Genomic DNA, 14,896 nt, shown 5'->3' with positions numbered 1-14,896 from the left:
TGAAAACAACTAAGTGCTAACTTGATGTAAACCTACTAATTTTACTCACCATATGATTTAGAGTAGTCTACAACCAATTTTATGAGTGCACTACCAATGCTCCCGAAGTTACATTCAGTAACTGCACCCTTTATACACTGAGCTATATTAGCGATTACTGAACTAAAGCAAGTCATTGGCTGTTGCACTCTAACCGTTATGAGGTAGGTTCTTGAATTCAGCTTGCAACTCAATATTCCCTGGCACTAAGTACTCTACATGCAATATCTATACAGATCCATATCACCACGAGTAGTTATGTACACATCTTTAACACAAAATGCATTGAATAGAAGGTAATGCTTTCAGCTCAATGGAGCATAGAGTTCAATTTTCCTGAAAGCTGCTAAGTGCTAACTTGATGTAAACCTTATTAGTTTGCTTCCTATATGATGTAGAGTAGTCTGCAACCAATTTTATGAGTGTGCTCTCAAAGTTTGTGAAGTTACTTTCAGTACAATCACCTTTATTACACAGTGGAACTATAGCGTTTACTAAAGGAAATCAAGTCATTGGGTTTTGCACGCTGAAAGTTGTGAGGTACGTTCCTGAATTCAGCTTGCGTTTGAGTATTCCATAGCACTGCGTACTCTACATGCAATATCTATACAGTTCCAAATCACCCCAAGTAGTTATGTACAGACCCTTAACACTAAATGCAATGAGTAGAATGTAATGCATTGAGCTCAATGGAGTGTGCAGTTCAATTTTGCTGAAAACAACTAAGTGCTAACTTGATGTAAACCTTCTAATTTTACTCACCATATGATTTAGAGTAGTCTACAACCAATTTTATGAGTGCACTACCTATGCTCCCGAAGTTACATTCAGTAACTGCACCCTTTATACACTGAGCTATATTAGCGATTACTGAACTAAAGCAAGTCATTGGCTGTTGCACTCTAACCGTTATGAGGTAGGTTCTTGAATTCAGCTTGCAACTCAATATTCCCTGGCACTAAGTACTCTACATGCAATATCTATACAGATCCATATCACCACGAGTAGTTATGTACGCATCTTTAACACAAAATGCATTGAATAGAAGGTAATGCTTTCAGCTCAATGGAGCATAGAGTTCAATTTTCCTGAAAGCTGCTAAGTGCTAACTTGATGTAAACCTTATTAGTTTGCTTCCTATATGATGTAGAGTAGTCTGCAACCAATTTTATGAGTGTGCTCTCAAAGTTTGTGAAGTTACTTTCAGTACAATCACCTTTATTACACAGTGGAACTATAGCGTTTACTGAAGGAAAGCAAGTCATTGGGTTTTGCACACTGAACGTTGTGAGGTAGGTTCCTGAATTCAGCTTGCATTTGAGTATTCCATAGCACTGCGTACTCTACATGCAATATCTATACAGTTCTAAATCACCCGAAGTAGTTATGTACAGAGCCTTAACACTAAATGCATTGAATACAACGTAATGCAGTGAGCTCAATGGAGAGTATAGTTCAATTTTGCTGAAAACTACGAAGTGCTATCTTGATGTAAACCTTCTAATTTTACTCACCATATGATTTAGAGTAGTCTACAACCAATTTTGTGTGTGTACTACCAATGCTCCAGATGTTACATTCAGTAACTGCTCCCTTTCCACACTGTGGAACATTAGCATTTACTGAACTAACTCAAGTCATTGGCTGTTGCACTCTAAACGTTATGAGGTAGGTTCTTGAATTCAGCTGGCAACTCAATATTCCCTGGCACTAATTACTCTACATGTAATATCAATACAGATCCATATCACACCGAGTAGTTATGTACACAGCTTTAACACAAAATGCATTGAATAGAAAGTAATGCTTTCAGCTCATTGGAGTCTACAGTTCAATTTTGCTGAAAACTAATGTGCTAACTTGATGTCAACCTTCTAATTTTACTCACCCTATGATTTAGTCTACAACCAATTTTATGAGTGTACTACCAATGCTCCAGAAGTTACATTCAGTAAAATCACCCTTTCTACACTGTAGATCTTTAGCGTTTACTGAAGGAATGCAAGTCATTGGCTGTTGCACTCTAAACGTTAAGCGTTAGGTTCTTGAATTCAGCTTGCAACCCAATATTCCCTGGCACTAAGTACTCTACATGCAATATCTATACAGATCCATATCACCCCGAGTAGTTATGTACACATCTTTAACACAAAATGCATTGAATACAAGGTAATGCTTTCAGCTCAATGGAGCATAGAGTTCAATTTTCCTGAAAGCTGCTAAGTGCTAACTTGATGTAAACCTTATTAGTTTGCTTCCTATATGATGTAGAGTAGTCTGCAACCAATTTTATGAGTGTGCTCTCAAAGTTTGTGAAGTTACTTTCAGTACAATCACCTTTATTACACAATGGAACTATAGCGTTTACTGAAGGAAAGCAAGTCATTGGGTTTTGCACACTGAACGTTGTGAGGTAGGTTCCTGAATTCAGCTTGCATTTGAGTATTCCATAGCACTGCGTACTCTACATGCAATATCTAGACAGTTCTAAATCACCCGAAGTAGTTATGTACAGAGCCTTAACACTAAATGCATTGAATATAACGTAATGCATTGAGCTCAATGGAGAGTATAGTTCAGTTTGCTGAAAACTACGAAGTGCTAACTTGATGTAAACCTTCTAATTTTACTCACCATATGATTTAGAGTAGTCTACAACCAATTTTGTGTGTGTACTACCAATGCTCCAGAAGTTACATTCAGTAACTGCTCCCTTTCCACACTGTGGAACATTAGCGTTTACTGAACTAAAGCAAGTCATTGGCTGTTGCACTCTAAACGTTATGAGGTAGGTTCTTGAATTCAGCTGGCAACTCAATATTCCCTGGCACTAATTACTCTACATGTAATATCAATACAGATCCATATCACCCCGAGTAGTTATGTACACAGCTTTAACACAAAATGCATTGAATAGAAAGTAATGCATTCAGCTCATTGGAGTCTACAGTTCAATTTTGCTGAAAACTAATGTGCTAACTTGATGTCAACCTTCTAATTTTACTCACCCTATGATTTAGTCAACAACCAATTTTATGAGTGTACTACCAATGCTCCAGAAGCTACATTCAGTAAAATCACCCTTTCTACACTGTAGATCTTTAGCGTTTACTGAAGGAATGCAAGTCATTGGCTGTTGCACTCTAAACGTTAAGCGTTAGGTTCTTGAATTCAGCTTGCAACCCAATATTCCCTGGCACTAAGTACTCTACATGCAATATGTATACAGATCCATATCACCCCGAGTAGTTATGTACACATCTTTAAAACAAAATGCATTGAATAGAAGGTAACGCTTTCAGCTCAATGGAGCATAGAGTTCAATTTTCCTGAAAGCTGCTAAGTGCTAACTTGATGTAAACCTTATTAGTTTGCTTCCTATATGATGTAGAGTAGTCTGCAACCAATTTTTTGAGTGTGCTCTCAAAGTTTGTGAAGTTACTTTCAGTACAATCACCTTTATTACACAGTGGAACTATAGCGTTTACTAAAGGAAATCAAGTCATTGGGTTTTGCACGCTGAAAGTTGTGAGGTACGTTCCTGAATTCAGCTTGCGTTTGAGTATTCCATAGCACTGCGTACTCTACATGCAATATCTATACAGTTCCAAATCACCCCAAGTAGTTATGTACAGACCCTTAACACTAAATGCAATGAGTAGAATGTAATGCATTGAGCTCAATGGAGTGTGCAGTTCAATTTTGCTGAAAACAACTAATGTGCTAACTTGATGTCAACCTTCTAATTTTACTCACCCTATGATTTAGTCTACAACCAATTTTATGAGTGTACTACCAATGCTCCAGAAGTTACATTCAGTAAAATCACCCTTTCTACACTGTAGATCTTTAGCGTTTACTGAAGGAATGCAAGTCATTGGCTGTTGCACTCTAAACGTTAAGCGTTAGGTTCTTGAATTCAGCTTGCAACCCAATATTCCCTGGCACTAAGTACTCTACATGCAATATCTATACAGATCCATATCACCCCGAGTAGTTATGTACACATCTTTAACACAAAATGCATTGAATACAAGGTAATGCTTTCAGCTCAATGGAGCATAGAGTTCAATTTTCCTGAAAGCTGCTAAGTGCTAACTTGATGTAAACCTTATTAGTTTGCTTCCTATATGATGTAGAGTAGTCTGCAACCAATTTTATGAGTGTGCTCTCAAAGTTTGTGAAGTTACTTTCAGTAAAATCACCTTTATTACACAGTGGAACTATAGCGTTTACTGAAGGAAATCAAGTCATTGGGTTTTGCACGCTGAACGTTGTGACGTAGGTTCCTGAATTCAGCTTGCGTTTGAGTATTCCATAGCACTGCGTACTCTACATGCAATATCTATACAGTTCCAAATCACCCCAAGTAGTTATGTACAGACCCTTAACACTAAATGCAATGAGTAGAATGTAATGCATTGAGCTCAATGGAGTGTGCAGTTCAATTTTGCTGAAAACTACTAAGTGCTAACTTGATGTAAACCTCCTAATTTTACTCACCATATGATTTAGAGTAGTCTGCAACCAGTTTTATGAGTGCACTACCAATGCTCCAGAAGTTACATTCAGTAACTGCACCCTTTATACACTGAGCGATATTAGCGATTACTGAACTAAAGCAAGTCATTGGCTGTTGCACTCTAAACGTTATGAGGTAGGTTCTTGAAATCAGCTGGCAACTCAATATTCCCTGGCACTAATTACTCTACATGTAATATCTATACAGATCCATATCACCCCGAGTAGTTATGTACACAGTTTTAACACAAAATGCATTGAATAGAAAGTAATGCTTTCAGCTCATTGGAGTCTACAGTTCAATTTTGCTGAAAACTAATGTGCTAACTTGATGTCAACCTTCTAATTTTACTCACCCTATGGTTTAGTCTACAACAAATTTTATGAGTGTACTATCAATGCTCCAGAAGTTACATTCAGTAAAATCACCCTTTCTACACTGTAGATCTTTAGCGTTTACTGAAGGAATGCAAGTCATTGGCTGTTGCACTCTAAACGTTATGAGTTAGGTTCTTGAATTCAGCTTGCAACCCAATATTCCCTGGCACTAAGTACTCTACATGCAATATCTATACAGATCCATATCACTCCGAGTAGTTATGTACACATCTTTAACACAAAATGCATTGAATAGAAGGTAATGCTTTCAGCTCAATGGAGCATAGAGTTCAATTTTCCTGAAAGCTGCTAAGTGCTAACTTGATGTGAACCTTATTAGTTTGCTTCCTATATGATGTAGTTTAGTCTGCAACCAATTTTATGAGTGTGCTCTCAAAGTTTGTGAAGTTACTTTCAGTACAATCACCTTTATTACACAGTGGAACTATAGCGTTTACTAAAGGAAATCAAGTCATTGGGTTTTGCACGCTGAACATTGTGAGGTAGGTTCCTGAATTCAGCTTGCGTTTGAGTATTCCATAGCATTGTGTACTCTACATGCAATATCTATACAGTTCCAAATCACCCCAAGTAGTTATGTACAGACACTTAACACTAAATGCAATGAGTAGAATGTGATGCATTGAGCTCAATGGAGTGTGCAGTTCAATTTTGCTGAAAACTACTAAGTGCTAACTTTATGTAAACCTTCTAATTTTACTCACCATATGATTTAGAGTAGTCTACAACCAATTTTATGAGTGCACTACCAATGCTCCCGAAGTTACATTCAGTAACTGCACCCTTTATACACTGAGCTATATTAGCGATTACTGAACTAAAGCAAGTCATTGGCTGTTGCACTCTAACCGTTATGAGGTAGGTTCTTGAATTCAGCTTGCAACCCAATATTCCCTGGCACTAAGTACTCTTCATGCAATATCTGTACAGATCCATATCACCCCGAGCAGTTATGTACACATCTTTAACACAAAATGCATTGAATAGAAGGTAATGCTTTCAGCTCAATGGAGCATAGAGTTCAATTTTCCTGAAAGCTGCTAAGTGCTAACCTGATGTAAACCTTATTAGTTTGCTTCCTATATGATGTAGTGTAGTCTGCAACCAATTTTATGAGTGTGCTCTCAAAGTTTGTGAAGTTACTTTCAGTACAATCACCTTTATTACACAGTGGAACTATAGCGTTTACTAAAGGAATTCGAGTCATTGGGTTTTGCACGCTGAACATTGTGAGGTAGGTTACTGAATTCAGCTTGCGTTTGAGTATTCCATAGCACTGCGTACTCTACATGCAATATCTATACAGTTCCAAATCACCCCAAGTAGTTATGTACAGACCCTTAACACTAAATGCAATGAGTAGAATGTAATGCATTGAGCTCAATGGAGTGTACAGTTCCATTCTGCTGAAAACTACTAAGTGCTAACTTGATGTAAACCTTCTAATTTTACTCACCATATGATTTAGAGTAGTCTGCAACCAATTTTGTGTGTGTACTACCAATGGTCCAAAAGTTACATTCAGTAGCTGCTCCCTTTCCACAGTGTGGAACATTAGCGTTTACTGAACTAAAGCAAGTCATTGGCTGTTGCACTCTAAACGTTAAGAGGTAGGTTCTTGAATTCAGCTGGCAACTCAATATTCCCTGGCACTAAGTACTCTACATGTAATATCTATACAGATCCATATCACCCCGAGTAGTTATATACACAGCTTTAACACAAAATGCATTGAATAGAAAGTAATGCTTTCAGCTCATTGGAGTGTATAGTTCAATTTTGCTGAAAACTAATCTACTAACTTGATGTCAACCTTCTAATTTTACTCACCCTATGATTTAGTCTACAACCAATTTTATGAGTGTACTACCAGTGCTCCAGATGTTACATTCAGTAAAATCACCCTTTCTACACTGTAGATCTTTAGCGTTTACTGAAGGAATGCAAGTCATTGGCTGTTGCACTCTAAACGTTATGAGTTAGGTTCTTGAATTCAGCTTGCGACCCAATATTCCCTGGCACTAAGTACTCTACATGCAATATCTATACAGATCCATATCACCCCGAGTAGTTATGTACACATCTTTAACACAAAATGCATTGAATAGAAGGTCATGCTTTCAGCTCAATGGAGCATACAGTTCAATTTTCCTGAAAGCTGCTAAGTGCTACCTTGATGTAAACCTTATTAGTTTGCTTCCTATATGATGTAGAGTAGTCTGCAACCAATTTTATGAGTGTGCTCTCAAAGTTTGTGAAGTTACTTTCAGTAAAATCACCTTTATTACACAGTGCAACTATAGCGTTTACTGAAGGAAATCAAGTCATTGGGTTTTGCACGCTGAACGTTGTGAGGTAGGTTCCTGAATTCAGCTTGCGTTTGAGTATTCCATAGCACTGCGTACTCTACATGCAATATCTATACAGTTCCAAATCACCCCAAGTAGTTATGTAGCAACGTTTCTACTGAATGCATTGAATAAAATGGAATGTATTGAGCTCAAAGGAGTGTACAGTTCAATCTTGCTGAAAACTACTAACTGTTAACTTGATGTAAACCTTCTAATTTTACTCACCCTATGATTTAGAGTAGTCTGCAACCAATTTCATGAGTGTACTACCAATGCTCCAGAAGTTACATTCAGGAAAATCACCCTTTCTACACTGTGGAACATTAGCGGTTACTGAACTAGAGCAAGTCACTGGCTGTTGCACTCTAAACGTTATGAGGTAGGTTCTTGAATTCAGCTTGCAACTGAGTTTTCCATGGCACTAAGTACTCTACATGCAATATCTATACAGTTCCAAATCACCACGAGTAGTTATGTACACAGCTTTAACACAAAGTGCATTGAATAGAAAGTAATGCTTTCAGCTCAATGAAGCATGGAGTTCAAATTTGCTGAAAACTGCTATGTGCTAACTTGATGTAAACCTTATTAGTTTGCTTCCTATATGATGTAGAGTAGTCTGCAACCAATTTTATGAGTGTGCTCTCAAAGTTTGTGAAGTTACTTTCAGTACCATCACCTTTATTACACAGTGGAACGAGAGCGTTTACTGAAGGAAATCAAGTCATTGGGTTTTGCACGCTGAACGTTGTGAGGTACGTTCCTGAATTCAGCTTGCATTTCAGTATTCCATAGCACTGCGAACTCTACATGCAATATCTGTACAGTTCCAAATCACCCCAAGTAGTTATATACAGACACTTAACACTAAATGCAATGAATAGAATGTAATGCATTGAGCTCAATGGAGTGTGCAGTTCAATTTTGCTGAAAACTACTAAGTGCTGACTTGATGTAAACCTTCTAATTTTACTCACCATATCATTTAGAGTAGTCTGCAACCAATTTTATGAGTGCACTACCAATGCTCCAGAAGTTACATTCAGTAACTTCACCCTTTATGCACTGAGGGATATTAGCGATTACTGAACTAAAGCAAGTCATTGGCTGTTGCACTCTAACCGTTATGAGGTAGGTTTTTGAATTCAGCTTGCAACTCAATATTCCCTGGCACTAAGTACTCTACATGCAATATCTATACAGATCCATATCACCCCGAGTAGTTCTGTACACATCTTTAACACAAAATGCATTGAATAGAAGTTAATGCTTTCAGCTCAATGGAGCATCGAGTTCAATTTTCCTGAAAGCTGCTAAGTGCTAACTTGATGTAAACCTTCTAATTTTACTCACCATATTATTTAGAGTACTCTGCAACCAATTTTATGAGTGTACTACCAATGCACCAGAAGTTACATTCAGTAACTGCACCCTTTCTACACTGTGGAACATTAGCGTTTACTGAACTAAAGCAAGTCATTAGTTGTTGCACTCTAAACGTTATGAGCTAGGTTTTTGAATTCAGCTTGGAACTCAATATTCCCTGGCAATAAGTATTCTACATGCAGTATCTATACAGTTCCAAAACACCCCGAGTAGTTATGTACACAGCTTTAACACAAAGTGCATTGAATAAGAAGTAATGCTTTCAGCTCAATGGAGCATAGAGTACAAATTTGCTGAAAACTGCTATGTGTTAACTTTATGTAAACCTTATTAGTTTGCTTCCTATAGGATGTAGAGTAGTCTGCAACCAATTTTATGAATGTGCTCTCAAAGTTTGTGAAGTTACTTTCAGTACCATCACCTTTATTACACAGTGGAACTATAGCGTTTACTGAAGGAAATCAAGTCATTGGGTTTTGCGCGCTGAACGTTGTGAGGTACGTTCCTGAATTCAGCTTGCGTTTGAGTATTCCATAGCACTGCGTACTCTACATGCAATATCTGCACAGTTCCAAATCACCCCAAGTAGTTATGTACAGACACTTAACACTAAATGCAATGAATAGAATGTAATGCCTTGAGCTCAATGGAGTGTGCAGTTCAATTTTGCTGAAAACTACTAAGTGCTAACTTGATGTAAACCTTCTAATTTTACTCACCCTATGATTTAGAGTAGTCTGCAACCAATTTCAAGAGTGTACTACCAATGCTCCAGAAGTTACATTCAGTAAAATCACCCTTTCTACACTGTGGAACATTAGCGTTTACTGAACTAAAGCAAGTCATTGGCTGTTGCACTCTAAACGTGATGAGGTAGGTTCCTGAATTCAGCTTGCAACTGAGTTTTCCATGGCACTAAGTACTCTACATGCAATATCTATACAGTTCCAAATCACCCCGAGTAGTTATGTACACAGCTTTAACAGAAAGTGCATTGAATAAGAAGTAATGCTTTCAGTTCAATGGAGCATAGAGTTCAAATTTGCTGAAAACTGCTATGTGCTAACTTTATGTAAACCTTATCAGTTTGCTTCCTATAGGATGTAGAGTAGTCTGCAACCAATTTTATGAGTGTGCTCCCAAAGGTTGTGAAGTTCCTTTCAGTAGAATCACCTTTATTACACAGTCGAACTGTAGCATTTACTGAATGAAAGCTGTTGCACGCTAAACGTTATGAGATAGTTTCCTGAATTCAGCTTGTATTTGAGTATTCCATTGCACTGAGTACTCTACATGTAATATCTATACTGTTCCAAATCACCCCAAGTAGTTATGTAGCAACGTTTCTACTGAATGCATTGAATAAAATGGAATGTATTGAGCTCAAAGGAGTGTACAGTTCAATCTTGCTGAAAACTACTAAGTGCTAACTTGATGTAAACCTTCTAATTTTACTCCCCCTATGATTTAGAGTAGTCTGCAACCAATTTCATGAGTGTACTACCAATGCTCCAGAAGTTACATTCAGGAAAATCACCCTTTCTACACTGTGGAACATTAGCGGTTACTGAACTAGAGCAAGTCATTGGCTGTTGCACTCTAAACGTTATGAGGTAGGTTCTTGAATTCAGCTGGCAACTGAGTTTTCCATGGCACTAAGTACTCTACATGCAATATCTATACAGTTCCATATCACCCCGAGTAGTTATGTACACAGCTTTAACACAAAGTGCATTGAATAAGTACAGATTTCAGCTCAATGGAGCATGGAGTTCAAATTTGCTGAAAACTGCTATATGCTAACTTTATGTAAACCTTATTAGTTTGCTTCCTATAGGATGTAGAGTAGTCTGCAACCAATTTTATGAGTGTGCTCCCAAAGGTTCTGAAGTTACTTTCAGTACAATCACATTTATTTCACTGTGGAACTATAGTGTTTACTGAAGGAAAGCAAGTCATTGGCTGTTGCACTCTAACCGTTATGAGGTAGGTTTTTGAATTCAGCTTGCAACTCAATATTCCCTGGCACTAAGTACTCTACATGCAATATCTATACAGATCCATATCACCCCGAGTAGTTCTGTACACCTTTAACACAAAATGCATTGAATAGAAGTTAATGCTTTCAGCTCAATGGAGCATCGAGTTCAATTTTCCTGAAAGCTGCTAAGTGCTAACTTGATGTAAACCTTCTAATTTTACTCACCATATTATTTAGAGTACTCTGCAACCAATTTTATGAGTGTACTACCAATGCACCAGAAGTTACATTCAGTAACTGCACCCTTTCTACACTGTGGAACATTAGCGTTTACTGAACTAAAGCAAGTCATTAGTTGTTGCACTCTAAACGTTATGAGCTAGGTTTTTGAATTCAGCTTGGAACTCAATATTCCCTGGCAATAAGTATTCTACATGCAGTATCTATACAGTTCCAAAACACCCCGAGTAGTTATGTACACAGCTTTAACACAAAGTGCATTGAATAAGAAGTAATGCTTTCAGCTCAATGGAGCATAGAGTACAAATTTGCTGAAAACTGCTATGTGTTAACTTTATGTAAACCTTATTAGTTTGCTTCCTATAGGATGTAGAGTAGTCTGCAACCAATTTTATGAATGTGCTCTCAAAGTTTGTGAAGTTACTTTCAGTACCATCACCTTTATTACACAGTGGAACTATAGCGTTTACTGAAGGAAATCAAGTCATTGGGTTTTGCGCGCTGAACGTTGTGAGGTACGTTCCTGAATTCAGCTTGCGTTTGAGTATTCCATAGCACTGCGTACTCTACATGCAATATCTGCACAGTTCCAAATCACCCCAAGTAGTTATGTACAGACACTTAACACTAAATGCAATGAATAGAATGTAATGCCTTGAGCTCAATGGAGTGTGCAGTTCAATTTTGCTGAAAACTACTAAGTGCTAACTTGATGTAAACCTTCTAATTTTACTCACCCTATGATTTAGAGTAGTCTGCAACCAATTTCAAGAGTGTACTACCAATGCTCCAGAAGTTACATTCAGTAAAATCACCCTTTCTACACTGTGGAACATTAGCGTTTACTGAACTAAAGCAAGTCATTGGCTGTTGCACTCTAAACGTGATGAGGTAGGTTCCTGAATTCAGCTTGCAACTGAGTTTTCCATGGCACTAAGTACTCTACATGCAATATCTATACAGTTCCAAATCACCCCGAGTAGTTATGTACACAGCTTTAACAGAAAGTGCATTGAATAAGAAGTAATGCTTTCAGTTCAATGGAGCATAGAGTTCAAATTTGCTGAAAACTGCTATGTGCTAACTTTATGTAAACCTTATCAGTTTGCTTCCTATAGGATGTAGAGTAGTCTGCAACCAATTTTATGAGTGTGCTCCCAAAGGTTGTGAAGTTCCTTTCAGTAGAATCACCTTTATTACACAGTCGAACTGTAGCATTTACTGAATGAAAGCTGTTGCACGCTAAACGTTATGAGATAGTTTCCTGAATTCAGCTTGTATTTGAGTATTCCATTGCACTGAGTACTCTACATGTAATATCTATACTGTTCCAAATCACCCCAAGTAGTTATGTAGCAACGTTTCTACTGAATGCATTGAATAAAATGGAATGTATTGAGCTCAAAGGAGTGTACAGTTCAATCTTGCTGAAAACTACTAAGTGCTAACTTGATGTAAACCTTCTAATTTTACTCCCCCTATGATTTAGAGTAGTCTGCAACCAATTTCATGAGTGTACTACCAATGCTCCAGAAGTTACATTCAGGAAAATCACCCTTTCTACACTGTGGAACATTAGCGGTTACTGAACTAGAGCAAGTCATTGGCTGTTGCACTCTAAACGTTATGAGGTAGGTTCTTGAATTCAGCTGGCAACTGAGTTTTCCATGGCACTAAGTACTCTACATGCAATATCTATACAGTTCCATATCACCCCGAGTAGTTATGTACACAGCTTTAACACAAAGTGCATTGAATAAGTACAGATTTCAGCTCAATGGAGCATGGAGTTCAAATTTGCTGAAAACTGCTATATGCTAACTTTATGTAAACCTTATTAGTTTGCTTCCTATAGGATGTAGAGTAGTCTGCAACCAATTTTATGAGTGTGCTCCCAAAGGTTCTGAAGTTACTTTCAGTACAATCACATTTATTTCACTGTGGAACTATAGTGTTTACTGAAGGAAAGCAAGTCATTGGCTGTTGCACTCTAACCGTTATGAGGTAGGTTTTTGAATTCAGCTTGCAACTCAATATTCCCTGGCACTAAGTACTCTACATGCAATATCTATACAGATCCATATCACCCCGAGTAGTTCTGTACACCTTTAACACAAAATGCATTGAATAGAAGTTAATGCTTTCAGCTCAATGGAGCATCGAGTTCAATTTTCCTGAAAGCTGCTAAGTGCTAACTTGATGTAAACCTTCTAATTTTACTCACCATATTATTTAGAGTACTCTGCAACCAATTTTATGAGTGTACTACCAATGCACCAGAAGTTACATTCAGTAACTGCACCCTTTCTACACTGTGGAACATTAGCGTTTACTGAACTAAAGCAAGTCATTAGTTGATGCACTCTAAACGTTATGAGCTAGGTTTTTGAATTCAGCTTGGAACTCAATATTCCCTGGCAATAAGTATTCTACATGCAGTATCTATACAGTTCCAAAACACCCCGAGTAGTTATGTACACAGCTTTAACACAAAGTGCATTGAATAAGAAGTAATGCTTTCAGCTCAATGGAGCATAGAGTACAAATTTGCTGAAAACTGCTATGTGTTAACTTTATGTAAACCTTATTAGTTTGCTTCCTATAGGATGTAGAGTAGTCTGCAACCAATTTTATGAATGTGCTCTCAAAGTTTGTGAAGTTACTTTCAGTACCATCACCTTTATTACACAGTGGAACTATAGCGTTTACTGAAGGAAATCAAGTCATTGGGTTTTGCGCGCTGAACGTTGTGAGGTACGTTCCTGAATTCAGCTTGCGTTTGAGTATTCCATAGCACTGCGTACTCTACATGCAATATCTGCACAGTTCCAAATCACCCCAAGTAGTTATGTACAGACACTTAACACTAAATGCAATGAATAGAATGTAATGCATTGAGCTCAATGGAGTGTGCAGTTCAATTTTGCTGAAAACTACTAAGTGCTAACTTGATGTAAACCTTCTAATTTTACTCACCCTATGATTTAGAGTAGTCTGCAACCAATTTCAAGAGTGTACTACCGATGCTCCAGAAGTTACATTCAGTAAAATCACCCTTTCTACACTGTGGAACATTAGCGTTTACAGAACTAAAGCAAGTCATTGGCTGTTGCACTCTAAACGTGATGAGGTAGGTTCCTGAATTCAGCTTGCAACTGAGTTTTCCATGGCACTAAGTACTCTACATGCAATATCTATACAGTTCCAAATCACCCCGAGTAGTTATGTACACAGCTTTAACAGAAAGTGCATTGAATAAGAAGTAATGCTTTCAGTTCAATGGAGCATAGAGTTCAAATTTGCTGAAAACTGCTATGTGCTAACTTTATGTAAACCTTATCAGTTTGCTTCCTATAGGATGTAGAGTAGTCTGCAACCAATTTTATGAGTGTGCTCCCAAAGGTTGTGAAGTTCCTTTCAGTAGAATCACCTTTATTACACAGTCGAACTGTAGCATTTACTGAATGAAAGCTGTTGCACGCTAAACGTTATGAGGTAGTTTCCTGAATTCAGCTTGTATTTGAGTATTCCATTGCACTGAGTACTCTACATGTAATATCTATACTGTTCCAAATCACCCCAAGTAGTTATGTAGCAACGTTTCTACTGAATGCATTGAATAAAATGTAATGTATTGAGCTCAAAGGAGTGTACAGTTCAATCTTGCTGAAAACTACTAAGTGCTAACTTGATGTAAACCTTCTAATTTTACTCCCCCTATGATTTAGAGTAGTCTGCAACCAATTTCATGAGTGTACTACCAATGCTCCAGAAGTTACATTCAGGAAAATCACCCTTTCTACACTGTGGAACATTAGCGGTTACTGAACTAGAGCAAGTCATTGGCTGTTGCACTCTAAACGTTATGAGTTAGGTTCTTGAATTCAGCTTGCAACTGAGTTTTCCATGGCACTAAGTACTCTACATGCAATATCTATACAGTTCCATATCACCCCGAGTAGTTATGTACACAGCTTTA

The sequence above is a fragment of the Hypanus sabinus genome, chromosome 27 (assembly GCF_030144855.1).
Source record: "Hypanus sabinus isolate sHypSab1 chromosome 27, sHypSab1.hap1, whole genome shotgun sequence".
Lineage (NCBI taxonomy): Eukaryota > Metazoa > Chordata > Chondrichthyes > Myliobatiformes > Dasyatidae > Hypanus > Hypanus sabinus.
The sequence above is the reverse complement of the archived record's forward strand: the minus strand, read 5'-3'. Positions refer to the sequence as shown.